Below are 13,634 nucleotides of genomic sequence, written 5' to 3'. Positions count from 1 at the left end.
TAACAAAGTTGATATTCAAGCAGAAATTGCAGAAGACAAACGCGAAGCTGTTGTGATTTTGATTTTCAACCGGTGTTAAATTTGGGAAAGATTTCACTCTTCTACACTGAGAAATATGAAGAGTCACATGTACAAAATGTCAATCTCAGTGTATTTTACTCACTCAGTGTGAAACTTGTGCCTGTTTGGATAAACAAAGAGCTGATATTCTGGCAGTAATTAAAGAAAGACACACACGAAGCTCTTCCTCAACAGCTTTCAGTCGCTCTCTGTTTTTAGTTTTGATGGCAGTCAGGCTCGAGAAGCTCACCTCACCCAGATATGTCGTGGAAAATGGGAGCAATGTCACAATAGCTTTGTTTGCCAGAATGGGAAACTCCTTGGCAGCAGTCAATCAAAAACTGTCCAAAGGTAGAACAGCAAAGCTTAGCTTCAGACCACGATTATTTGCAGGTAATAATTAATTTGTTTAAAAAATTTTTTTTTAGGTCAATTAGGTGAAATTGGATAATTTCACACGGCACACCTGACGATCTCACACGGCACACTAGTGTGCCGTGGCACAGTGGTTGAAAAACACTGTACTACACCATTGCATTAATTGACACGTCTGGTCATTCAAGGTATCTTAAAAGCACTCGCTTACGTACCACCACTATTTGGTGTCGCTGCGCAAGAAACACTCATTGTGCGCTGCGCTAGGCAGAGGGGAGCAAAGGCTGACACTTTGTGTAAAGCAACCCCTCGCTTTTGTTTACTCCTCAGCAGAGTACTGTGCACCTGTTTGGTAATGCAGTGCTCACTGCCACAACATTGACACTGCCATCAACAGCGCTCTGCGCACAGTGACTGGGTGCTAGCATCACACCATACGCGCCGACTTCCGGGGGGGCCGGCGCCCACCGTAAACTCATGGTTAAGGGGCAACAAAAATGGCTATTTCAAGGTGTTTCAAAAATAATGCGTGGTAGCGAAAAACGGAATGGCCCGTTTCGGTGAGTCCGATCCCTTAACGGGGGATTTTTTCAATTTTTTTTTTAAATTATGGGGTCCCGTAGCCTAATTATCATTGCCGTTTTAGGGTTTAGGGGTTAGAGGTTAGGAACTCACCGAATTGGACTCACCGAATAGTAGCAGACCCAGCGAAAAAGCGAATGCGAGGTTGAATGTTTATTCTCATTTCACGATATATCTAAACGTCCCTTAAATTTTCTGCGACTTCAAACATGAAATCGATTTTAGCAAACTTCATCGCGTTAAAACTACGACACAACGAACAATTACGTGAATACAGCTTAAAAGAAAAAAATGCATTTTTCAAAACTGTCATCCGTGTTTTGCTTCAATAAGCACTGTATTGATGTATATTATGTGAAAATATATACATCTCATACACTCATCAATATACACTCCTGCACTACCGCATATTGCCTAGGGCCTAGGCTACTCGAGTATAGGTCGATCGCGTGTATAAGTTGAGCCCCTACTTTTGAGCTGAAAATCTGTGATATTTCCTTCTCCCGTGCATAAGCCAAATAGCTTATTCCCGGCACTACCATTCCATGATTCATCTAAGTATTGGCATTGACATACGGTGAAGAAATTTCAAAGTAGAGCGTAGAGTAACTAACGCTGCTGGAATAGTCACGTTCATGGCAATATTATGGCAACTAGGCTATTCATAATAATAATAATAATAATATATGAGATGTTGTAAAGCAGAGTGCTTATTCATCTTTCAATCACGTACAGTAAACAACTAATAAAGATAATAACAATATTAAGATTAACAGAGGTATCAACAGTGATACACACGCAAAAGTAAACAGCTATATAAGGTAAAAAGACACACAAAAACAATACCAAAATTTTTGTTATTGTACTAAAGCAATATTGGTATGCATCAATTAGGCAGTGACTACTGGAATGCCTAATGCTAACAGTGTAATTGAACACTAGTGTTGGTACAGTAATAACAGTAGGCTACACAATCACAACAATAAATAGTACACTACAGTATTAGATATTGGCAACAACAGTATAAATAGAAGGTAACGTTAAAAATTTTGGAAACAAAACTTACTGTGGTAAGCTTGCACAAAACACAACATAAAAATTAGAAACATTGTGGGGTGTACACAATATCCCGGTTTTGGAAAAATTTATCTAACGAAGCTTTGAACGAATTTACACTTGGCGAAGTAACCACATGTTCAGGGAGACTGTTCCACCCATTGATCACACGGCAAGTAAAAAAGTTACTAAATTTTCTGGTCTTGGGGCTTGGCTTTTCCAGCTTAAGGCTGTGTCCTCTTGTAGCAATGTTTTTCAGGTCCAGTGTGAATAGATTGTTGACATTGACATCATACAAGCCATGCATGTATTTAAATGTTTCGATGAGGTCACCTCGGAGTTTTCTGTGTTCTATAGTGGGCAGACCAAGTTTTTTCAGCCTTTCTGGATAGGTTAGTTTTCGAAATCCAAACACAAGTTTTGTGGCTCTTCGTTGAACTGCTTCTACTTTTACAGTTTGATGTTTGAAATTTGGCCACCAGATGATGTTGTTGTATTCCAATATTGTTCTGACTAGCGTTTTGTATAGAAGGAGAAACATATTTACATCAAGAAAAGTGAAGGTTCTTTTTATGACACCAACGATACGATTTGCCTTAGATACCATCTTGTCAATGTGAGATGAGAAGGATAGATTGTTATCGAATATCACTCCAAGGTCCTTTTCCTCACTCACACTTTTTAAAACAACTTTTTCTCCGCTTTCTGTAACCATATTATACTGTGATTTCATGTGTTGATGTTCTTTTCCAACTCTGAGGAAGCAGCACTTGTCGGGATGAAACTTTAGTTTCCATACTTTTGACCATTTTGTCAGAAGATCCAAGTCAGTTTGTAAGGCTTCCAAATCAGTATGGTCTCGAATTCTCTTATACATCTTAGTGTCATCAGCAAACAGTTTAACCGAACTTTTCAAACCAAGAGGCAAATCATTAATATAGATTATGAACAGCAATGGGCCCAAGACACTGCCCTGAGGGACTCCACTTGTCACATTAGACCAGTCAGAAAACTCATTGTGAATTGTTACTCTGTGTCTACGATTTTGTAGAAAAGAGTCGAGCCATTTCAGAACATTGTCATGGAGTTTGAAAGCTTTCAGTTTTAACATCAATCTTTTGTGGGGAACCGTATCAAAGGCCTTCATAATATCCATAAAAATCACATCAGTGCAGCCACCTTCGTCCATAGCTTTCACCCAATTGGCAACAGACTCCAAGTGCTGTGTCAAGCAAGACCTCCTCCGCATGAAACCATGTTGATTCTCTGATATTAAGGAATTTTTTGCCAAGTGTTCAGTCATTCTTTCTCTCAAAATGGTTTCAAGCATCTTACAAGGAATCGATGTCAAGCTGATAGGCCTATAGTTAAGTGCCAAATGTCGGTCACCTTTTTTGAACACTGGAGTTACATTGGCAAGTTTCCAGACTTGAGGAAGTTGTCCTGTATCAAGAGAAAGCTGAAACATTTTCTGAAATGGGGACAGTAGTTGACTAGTGGCTTCTTTCAGGAGCCGAGGATGGATTTCATCAGGTCCACTTGACTTTGACACATTCAGATTCTTAAAGCAGTCTTCGACTTCTTTCATTGAAACTTGGGGTTGACTCATGGCATAAGGGACTTTCAGTACATTGTATTCTGGCAGCGGGCCATCATCTTCGACGGTGAAAACGGATGAGAAAGCTTTGCACAATGCATTTGCTTTCCCTTGATCATGAGTTTCCAGTCCATGTTCAGTTGATATGTCTGCCACATTTTCCCGAAATCTGGTCTTGCTTTTTACATAGTTCCAAAATTGTTTTGGTTCAGAGGGGAGTTTAGAAGCCACAGTCTGTTCATAACATTTGACTGCATTACGTATTGTTCTGGTAGTTTTATTCCTTGCGAGAGTGTATTTGGCATAAGCAGCAGCAGTTTTTGTTTTAAGCCATTTCCTGTATGCTTTCCTTTTTTGCCTAATCTGTTGGAGAACATCGACTGACAGCCAGGCAGGTTTCTTTCTTTTCTTCTCGTTGCACTTTCGTTTGGGCACACAGGCATTTCTGGCTGCAATAATTTCCCCACTCACTTTTGTCCACAAAGTGTCAACATTCATATTATTACAAGAAACAATACTTTCCCAGTCAGTATGTCCAAGCATTTTCCTCATCAACTCGTAATCCCCCTTATTGTAATCAAACCATGTTGTAGCAGCACTCTTCACTGATGAGGAAAACAAAGCAATGGACACCAGTAGTGTGACATGGTCACTTTTTCCAAGCGGTGCTCCAACTTGTACTTGTGAAATTAAATCTTGGCAGTTGGAAAAAATAAGGTCTAGGGTATTGCATTTCCCAAGAGAAGACGCTCTTGTGGGTTCTGTCACAAACTGTTCAAGAAATGCATCTCTTGTAGTTTCAAGAAAAATACTGGCAGGGTGGGTAGGGGGTTTAGAGCAGGAAGGCACGTTCCAGTCAATCTCAGGAAAGTTGAAGTCACCTAAAAGCATGAGGTCGCAGTTCAGGGATGACAGTTGTCTCAACATTTCATTTACTTCTTGATTTCTTGCTTCACTGCTATTGGGACTTCTGTATACTCCCCCAACGACCAAATTTTTGCAGTTAGCTGTTGAAATTTCAACAAACACGGTATCAGGAATCATACAGGGAATATTAGTACAATTAACACACTTCAATGAACAATGGACGTATATACAAACACCCCTACCATTATTGGTAATGTCACAGAAAAGGTTAAATCCATCTATATTTAGCTCTTGTGAAGTTAAACCAAATTTCGAATTTTTAGGCACTACTTCAACAACAACAATTATTTTTGCATTTACTTGGTGTATTCTAGCAATCAATTCGTCTAGTTTGTTAGTTAGTGTATCCGAGTTGGTATATAAGACAAGGCACTCTTTATTTTCTGTTGAGGTGATCATTTCATGTTCACCTTTACCACTTTCATCTGTCTGATCTGCCATTTGTATTTTTCGACATCGCTGGTGCATGCACTCCTCTTTGCATTTAGTTCTGTCAGTAGATCTCTCCACCTTTGTCTTTCCAGTGGGGTGTAGTCCTTCTTCACAAATAAGTTTTTTGACTCTTTCAGAATTTTGCTATTTTTTATCAAAACAGATACATCGTTCTCGTCTTTTCATCATGGCATCATGGCTTTCATCATGGCAATCTTCCCATCATGGCAATATTAAGTAAACCAGGTAAATTTAACGTGCAATTTTCAACGAGGTCTTCCCGCTGTGAGATCAATTATGATTCAACAGAACGCATTATAGTACCCTACACGCAAAAACAAAAAAATTATCTCTAACAGCTGTTTTCTCTCGTGAGCTTTGCATATTGCTCAACAAGTGCATAAAGTTTAGAATTGACAAGAAATCATTAAATTTGAGAATTAAGTTTGAATCACTGCAAATAAACGTATGCGAACATCTCGACCTATACTCGAGTATATACGAAATACGGTATGCGATAAAAGACTTTCGATAAAAAACAGAAGAGGAAACACAGGTTATGATGTCACCACCTTTCTCGCCCCCAAGGTTTTTTGAAAAGTCGGTGCCTATGCATCACACCATTGGACAATCTTCCCATTGTTGCTGGCATCCAACCCGCTGAGTTTCGTTGTCAAGAAGCCACTCCGTCTCTCGGTTGATGAGCATTGGAGCCCAACCACCTTTTCTATTCCATGATTTCTGCTTCCCCAAAAGTGCACTCCAATTGACTGAAATCAAGAGTATATAGACACTAGACAGTAATTCGCCTTCGGGGCTAGCTGCTTAACTTTTAATTATCGAAGCTGATGGACAAAACATCTTTGCGGCTAATTGGGCGGAATATAAATAGAACTCTCAATGGTAGTCAAGCATCACCAGACCACCTCTCCATTCGTTCATCTCCGATGCCGACACATGCCACACTGGCCTGACCCTACAAAGACAGGCGAGGTGCGCTTCAACCGTCTCATAAGGGCGTCAGGCTTTTTCTCTCAACCATGCACCAATGGGGAATGGTTTCTTCCTCTACTTGTGAATGTAGTGTTGTGGAACAGACCGCAGACCACATAATCAATGATTGCACAATCTTTAAACCATCTAATGGAGTGGAAGGTTTAAGAGTCTTAGATGATGAAACAAAAGACTGGCTGCTCTCTGGTAGCTTTCCAGCTCAGTCCGAAAACATTATGAATCTGATGTAGTAAAAGGATAAACCCTCAGCCCCAGAGGCTCACACGACGATGACAAAAACACAGTAATACCAGTGTTAAGCTTACTTCAAACATAAAGGCCTATTTTCGTTAGTTTGCATCATGGCCTACTATTTTTTTATATCACATTAAAATAATATAATAAGAATGTGAAAAGCGAGTGTAATGTTTAATTAAAGCTTATTGAAAAAAGTGGACATCCAAAAAATAGTTATCATACACCATGTACTAAAACATTTTGGTTTGCTGAGGGACAGTTTAAAGAATAATCATAACTGTATTATAAGTAAGCAGGGATATCTAAAGAAGGGGATACGAAGGCTTTTATTACGTCTGACAATAGAAGGGCTTTTGTTTATCGTAAATAATCTGTGTTTATGGTAAAATGACGATTGGCACCGATAGTAGTTTAATAAATTTTGTTATGATAACTTGCATCGCGCTATTAGCATCAAGCCTGGATATTCACAACATGCTCATGGTTGCTTGTTAATTCAACTACCCATATACTTGCTTTATATCTAGCCTACTGCAAAGGCTTTGTTTAAAAAAAACAGCTTACTGGTAACTTTTCAACTGTCTTTGTAAACAAGTATTCTTTAAATATGCTCTACGTAACATTTGCTAACTGTCTTCTGTAGCTCATTGTACCAGCTGCACTACAAAAATTTCCACGATTTTAAAAAGAACCGCATGTTTAACGCGCTATAAACTACCGCCCTGGTAGTGTCATGAGAATAAGGCAATCGCTGCGAGCCTTCATATCCCCTTCTCTAGATATCCCTGTAAGTAAGTTAAAAGTCTAATAATACATACCGTAGCCTATAACTAAAACAAATGGGTCTCAATTTAAAAAGCTGGAATTTAAACATTGAAGTAACCGACATAATTTAAAACACTGCTCTTTCTCATTATTGTATTAAGCGAAAAGCTTAAACCTACTTAAGTACTATACAAAACTTAAGCATGCTTTCTATTAGCAAATCCTACAACACAAACAATGTGATAACAGCCAACAGGGAAGTAAGATGTTACAAACCATGACCCTTAAATACATCAAGTTCTCTTGTGGGCTGAATAGATTATTATTTCCATCACAAGAATCCTTGCAGTTTATAAAGAATGAGTTAAGTGCGGGCACCTTGACTTAGATAACTGCATGGTTTTTTCGGTGCCTCCATGGTGTAGTTTCCATATAAAAAAAGCTATTTGTTATATCTCCTAATGTGTACATTGAAAATAAATGCGGAGCTATGCCGAAATAAACTTGATTGATTGATTAATTAAAGGGACTTGGTTCGGTACATAACATTGCGTTTTTTCGAGGCCTCTGGTGCATTGTCTCGATTGTTTTGCATGTCTGTAGTGTGCTGCACATTCGTCTACCAGGCCTGGAAAAAATGGGGAATCCGGGAATGACATTCCCGGGAAATTTGTCGGTTTGTGGGAAATTTTTACCGTAAAACTCACATTACTAACGTCTTTCATTCACCGTCAACCGCCATCGTAATTTGCTGACGCATTGCAGTTCCGACACTGCTTCGTATCACTGCGTAGTGCGTATTTACGATTTCCAACTTGTACCTCAGAGCTGAACAAGTTCTTAGCAAAATTGCGGAAATATATTGCAGTAGTCCGCCCGAAAGCGTCGTAAAAAGCACGGGAAGTGTAATTGAAAAAATTCGAAATGTTTGCGGAGGTACAAAAACATCCACAAATAAAAAATAAATAAATAAAGACATTAGCAACGAGCTGCTCATTCACTAGAATGAGCCTCACATAAGCAAGTGTAATTTTAGCATCGTGAAACAGGCTCTTAACCTACATTTCAAAGGAAAACTATGGCATTTTAGTACTAATGACGTTCGCTCAAAAATGTACAAAGTGTCTGCTGTGGTAGATAGACCAAACAACAAGAAATCGTCACCATCTTTTATGTCCTGGTAATGTATTTGTAGTAATTTCGCATGGGCAAAACTTGCTTGCGGTTTCTTTGATTTACAAAAACAGCTGTTTTAGCGTCGTAATTTTGATTTTGTTGTCAAATTAATTAATGCGTTTCGTTATTCTTCGTGTAACCAACTGGTTGTTTTGTAGGTAGTTTATGCTCTGAAAGTTACAGAAGTAATTTTCCCAACGTCTTGTGTTCTCACTCAGCAAAACTTGTGCATTCAGCCGCCTGGCCGTTTTTTGTGCTATATGCCTATATCGCTTAATAGTTAGTTATGCTATTCATGCACATTGCACATACTATCAACCCGTTCGAGCATGAAGCATATTGTCAACTTGTCAAGTACGTAACAAGCGGCTCGTGATCTCGTATTGTTTCAAGCTGAACGCACGTTCAGCCACTAACCTCAACAAAAGAAGAAACAAGACTTAAGCAATGGAAACAACAATTCGAAAATGACCCATCATACACTGAAATGAAGATCCCACCATCAGAGTCCCTCCCCCCAGAGCAAACGCTCCTTGGGCAAAGTGGAAAACATTAAATCGACTCCGAACCGGTGTTGGACGTACTAAGTCTACAGTGGTGGAGTGGGGCTACGACACGGGCCCTGTTGCATGTATCTGTGGCACCGAGCCCCAAAAAGCAGACCACCTTCTTGTTTGCCCTCGGCTTGCCACCCGGTGCAGTAGGTGGAACCTGTCAGAGTGTCAGTGTATAACTCCGTTGCGGAAGAATGTGTCAATCTGTGGTGTATCAACGAACTTTAGAAGACTCGATAGAAGAAGATTCCGATCAAAATGGGCACATCAGGCACAAACAGTGTGCCATGCCTGCTTACGAATAAAATACGATACCAAGACTGTTTATTGGAACTGTTTATCGGCAGCAGTGGCCGAGTGGTTAGCGCGTTGGGCTCGCAGTGGAGAGCCTGCATGTTCGACTCCAGCCACCCGCACTTGCTGTTGTTTCTCTGGGCAAGAAACTTTACGATAATTGCCTATACCCAGTGATCAATTTCGCGTAATGGGTAGTACCAAATTTAAGTCATTAGTAGAGTAGACAACCGGAAACAGACATTGCCGTCGGCTGCAGCGTGGGTCAGGTGTATGTTGGAAGGTGTACACCGATGCATAGCGCTCAAGCCCGCTTTCCCGCAATGCAGGATAAAGATATGAAAAACAAAACAAACTATGAAGCTACAGATGGCCGTCTATATTTTTTGCGTGAGGCTTTTTGCCAGAAAACTGTAAACGGTGTAATTATGACATCATTATCGTGCTTGTAAGCCGCGGGAAATTTTTTTGCTAGAAAACAGATTCCCGGGAAGCTAAACATTTTTTCCAGCCCTGTTCGTCTACAATGCTGTTTTTTGTGCACCAAACTAAACTGTCTGACTTTCGGAAAAATTCCAAGATTTCCAACATCCAGTAAGCCTCTGCACTCTGCAAAACAAAAAGTTTTGTAACATTTTTTTATTTCCCCTTTATATCTTAAATTTTTCTGAAGGTGTTGCGACCGTGCCAAATTTTTTTCAACTCAATAACTTACTTCGATCACAAGCACGTTTTAACGTTCGCGTTTTGTCGCTTCTACCTTTTTCTTGACCTTTGCTATGTTGATGTGTATTGTTTTGATATGATGGTCAGAAATAAAAAAACAACTGAAATGAACTGAAGTTCAGCAATAACATCACATCATTCGATCAAGCCTGCGCTATAGCATTATTCCTTACACGCTTGATTGATTATCGTAAATTACTAAGTTGCCAACCAAAAAAATAACTTTTTATCCTACTTTTGGAGCTTTGACTTCTGAGGAATGAGGAACCATGATTTTTAGGATCCTGACTCCTGAGCGTAGTGAAATGAAAGTCGGAATGAAAATAAACAGTTATCTTGCATTATTGTGAATATCTTGAAGGTATCTAACAATATCACAGCTTCCAATTGGTGGTAAAATTACGTTTCGTTGAAATCCGAAATTAAAAATTAAATCAATCCTCATTGGCTTTTTAATCATCACTCTTGGAAGCCGTCATCTCATCTAAAACCTCAAAACAACTCTCTACTTTCATTTTACTACGCTGAAAAGATCCTTAAGATCGAAACGTTGGCCTCTGTCTGTAATTAAAAATGTCTCTTTAGATATTATCTTTTAAAAGAATAAAAAAGAATTAATACGGTAGGCTAAGTCATGTAATTTTCACTTTGAACAATAAATACTATTAATACTACAAAAAGTACACAATGCCAAGCAAAAAGTCAAGCCGAGCGAAATTATATCAAATATAGTTATTAATCTCTAAACTAAACCCTTGACAGCCTGTTTCACCCTAAAAGGGGAATCACCAGAAGGTCCTTATTCAAATAAAATGCCATTTGAATATAAGAACCTTCTGATGATCTTGACTTTTAATGATCAAGGGTGAGATTAATAACTGTATTTGATTTAATTTTCATTTTGTGTGGAGCAACATGTAGCCTACTTGAGAGGTTACTGTCATTTTTTCATTCATTTGTTGATTTATGCATATCAGTTTGTATCCTCTGTGGATTCTTCTCTTGTATCATGAGCCAATCCTAATATAGATGTTTGCTGGTACACTTCTTCATTTTCTTTGAATTTTTCACAACATGACAAGTAGGCTACCTAAACATATTCATACGTTTTGCTCCCTAGTTTTGCTGAATGGAGTCATGAAATTTAGTCCTTCAAAAAAAAATTTCTTTCCCCTCCGAAAAAAATAAAAATGTTTTAATGCTATTACAACATTTCAATACCCTTGTAATTTATGTTGAATAACGTTTTCTCCTCGAAAGTTGCTTTTGCCTTGTAAAATTTTCTTTTTAACAACGTCAGTCGTTTTAGGCACAGGCTGGGGTTTGGGAATCGGGAGTGGGCAGTTGTGCATACAAACGGTGAAGGTTATCACATGACTATTAGCGAAAAAAAGAAAGAAAGAGAAGCATAGCCTGCAAAGAAAAAAAGAGGGTAGTTTACAAAAACGAGAGAATAAAATGAAAGATTTTAGAAAGAGAAGGATAAGCAGCAAGAAAAAAAATACTCTTTTTTCCATAGCCGATGTAGATTTATGCGTCTCTTTCTCCTTTTTAAATCTATGGTCATGTGCTGAACTTTAGCCTACCTACACTAATGCTATGGTTCAAAACTTTCTCCTAGTTTGGGAATGTTTCTAGGGAGCTTATTTAAAATTTACATTTTCGTGGTCAAAATATAAAAAGAATGCACATTTAAAGTCGATCGGGATCCGCCTTTTTCATGGTTCAGGTCAAATCTAGATCCGTTGAAGTACGGCAAGATCTGGGTCCGGATCAAACAATTAGTTGAATTTTCATGCCAATGTGCTCAAACAAAATTAACCTAATTTAATTACTGAACTACAACTCAAGTATTGATCCTTTCTTTAGCGAAGCTGGCTCGAATTGTGATGTCATTTGAGTGTCTGGGGCCAAAGACCTATCATTTTACCATCCAAGATTTACGATTTTCCCGAACTACACTGGAAAGTTGCTAAAAAGCAGCCAGACTTTGGTGTCATCATTCAAGACGCGCAAACCTTCCACATTTAAGTTAATTTGGAGATTGAAAACGAGAACGTGAAAAAGATGTTTATCGGTTAAAAATTTGCTCTTGAGTGAATAATTTGCTTAAATTTTCTTCCATTGTGTCTATCCATCTACAATTTATAAATTTGTTACCCAAGATTTGACACCATTTAAAAGCGGGATTTATAATATGCAAAAATTCATTGTACACAAAATATTTCACAGTATAGTATGAGTGTTTCCACTGAAAAAAAGTTATTCAGTCAAATCAAATCGATGTCAATCTGTTCAATCAATGTTTCATGACTCATCAGTCAATACAATGTCAATTTCCACTAATTTCAATCGCTTTTGATCACACATTGCTTCAGCGATCAGCAACAAGTCATTGCGGCATTTCAAAACAACCGTGTGGTGGCGCTCGACAAGCACTTATTTGCAGTTTGAAACACAAACTTGTTTTTCAGAAGAAAATATATAGCAGTGTTCAGTGGTGGAAAAGTAAGACATTGCTTTTTTGTATAAGTTATACAATTTTATAAGCAGCTTATTAATCATTCCCCTTCCATTTGTCTGGTAGGTCCTGAATGTAAGAGAAGTAACCTAATAAAATCTTATCTAATTGTTTTCTCTTTAGAAAAATTATCTTCTCTAATATTAGCTAACATCTTTACGACCATCGTACAAGCTAATTGAATTTTATTATGTTGCAAAGCTATTGTGCCATGTCGTCATAAAGTTAAGTTGTGAATTACCAACTTGGCCTCAAGTGTATCAGCCAAGGGCAGTTATAAAGCATTAGCCTACCCTACTAGCCTACTCACAGCTCACTAGATGATCGTATCACAAAAGGTTTAAGGAATAAAGCCAAAAAGATAATTGAGAAATCTCGCACACTAGGTTAGGTTGGTTTTGAATCTTTATCCTTGGACTGACAAAGTCTTTGATAGGTTATCACTGGCAGTTTCGCATACTTGTGCAGGTTTTTGAAGCAAGGCCGGTTACCGAGATTGACAGAGTGAAGCTTCCGACTGTTGAAGTGTTGTTGCCAGGATTTTATTCTATCCACTAGGTGCCGTTAAATGAAAAGCTGTCCTAAAATGCGCTGCTCAAGCGCACACTCCTAGAGCCGAACCAGCGCCGCGTGATCTTGACTTGAGCGCTTAACCACTGAGCTAACGGGGCGTATTTACCTTATCTGAGAGACATGAATCTAACTCAAAGTTTGCGTCACTCATGTCGGCTCTAGGAAATGGAGAAGCTACATTACTATGGATAAAACAGTGCCACTCTTGACTTACATACGTTTAACAAGGTATTTTCACGAACATAATCGGCCATATGTCAAATTTTGTAATTTAAATAATACAAATAGATAAACTAAAATGTATTCTTTGCATTGCTCTTGGTTTGAGCAGGGTTTACAATACAGACCATGACCTGACCAGGCCTGAAGTGTGAGAACCAAAGTCATATGAAATAGTTTCCACTTCAAGCAAGTTTCATAAAAACATTATTTTCACGGAATGGCCATAAAAACGTTGCAGATAAGCATAGTAAAAACAAAAAACAACGTATTTATTACATGTAAATTTATCCGATAAGGACAGTATAGCTGTTGTTCCTTTCTCAACTGCACACCTTAACTGCAATAGCAAGTAGCCTATACCTTAATATTTTTCTGTGGATTGGCAAGAAATCGTTCGTGGCTCGAAGGGGTTGTCGTCATTCGGGATAAGTTATTTCTAATTTATTTTTGCAAAGGTGAAAGCCTAGAATGAGCATCTATAGAAATGTTTTGTGTATAAGCATTTGCAGGCTACCAGTGGAAA

Source organism: Aplidium turbinatum, chromosome 15 (genome assembly GCF_918807975.1).
Source record: "Aplidium turbinatum chromosome 15, kaAplTurb1.1, whole genome shotgun sequence".
Classification (NCBI taxonomy): domain Eukaryota; kingdom Metazoa; phylum Chordata; class Ascidiacea; order Aplousobranchia; family Polyclinidae; genus Aplidium; species Aplidium turbinatum.
The sequence above is the reverse complement of the archived record's forward strand: the minus strand, read 5'-3'. Positions refer to the sequence as shown.